Source organism: Octodon degus, unplaced genomic scaffold (assembly GCF_000260255.1).
Source record: "Octodon degus isolate 3935 unplaced genomic scaffold, OctDeg1.0 scaffold00016, whole genome shotgun sequence".
NCBI classification, from domain to species: Eukaryota; Metazoa; Chordata; class Mammalia; order Rodentia; family Octodontidae; genus Octodon; species Octodon degus.
In genome coordinates, this window is record NW_004524592.1 from 17135724 (window position 1) to 17136668 (window position 945).

Here is a 945-nt window from a genome sequence, read left to right on the forward strand (position 1 = left end):
CCTTCTGGTTTATCAAGTTGTATTTATTCCTTCTCTAGTGTAAGACTGGCCTGAATCAGATGTAAAGAAAGCAGAAGAGTCAGTCTCTTCTGAAGACCTGAGGTGGTCTAGAATTGCAAAATGTCTGGTATCAAACAAGCCTGGAAAATAAATGCCTGATACAACTCATTAAAGCAGGTATTCAGCAGCAGCCACATTCACTGTATGTCCCAATTTTCTACACTGTCTGGGTCAACAGCCACTGGTGTGTACAGTTCTGAGAGCCACATCTGGCCCAGCCTTCCAAATACTGGTTCCACCAGTGTTTTCCGACTTCTTTCTACAGCTGTTCTTCGAGTTTGCTCAAACATTGCTTCCAAATCAAATGTGTGAGCTTTTTTCCCGAACCCCGTGAAGACCATGGTCACCGCCAGCTGTGGGTCCGGTCCTGACGAGTCTGGGGCTGTCACTTCGCTGGGCGCTGATCGCTCCATAGCCGTCCCCGCGCAGAATGCCAGACACCTACAGCCCACAACACTGGCTAATACTCCCGGCCTGTTGTATACCTCTTTTTCTCCAGCATTTAATTGTTTGCCCTATTTGGTGTGTTTTTTCCATTCTCATTCATGGAATTGTGGTCATTGTGATATCTCTCTAGAATCTTTTAGTAGTCTGTGTAGGGTTGACTTTGTTGTCACGAAATTCTTAAGTTGTTTTTTGTCATGTAAGTATTGTATTTCTCCATTAAACTTGAAAGAGAGTTTTTCAGGGTACAGCAGTCTGAGGTGGAATTTGCTTTCTTGCAAGACTTGAAGTACTTCACTCCATGTTCTTGACTTGATGGTTTGTGTCAAGAAATCTGTCATTCTTCTGAAGGGTTTTCCTTTAAGTGTGAACTGTTTCCTTTCTCTAGCAGATTTCAGTACACTATTCCTGCGCTGAATTTCTGGGATCTTGATTATTATT

The 945-nt window shown here is 43.2% G+C and overlaps 1 pseudogene; it reads right to left on the reverse strand.

The window, feature by feature from the left end:
• Positions 1-18: 18 nt before the first annotated feature.
• Positions 19-473, reverse strand: LOC111815419 (annotated as a pseudogene).
• Positions 474-945: the final 472 nt, after the last annotated feature.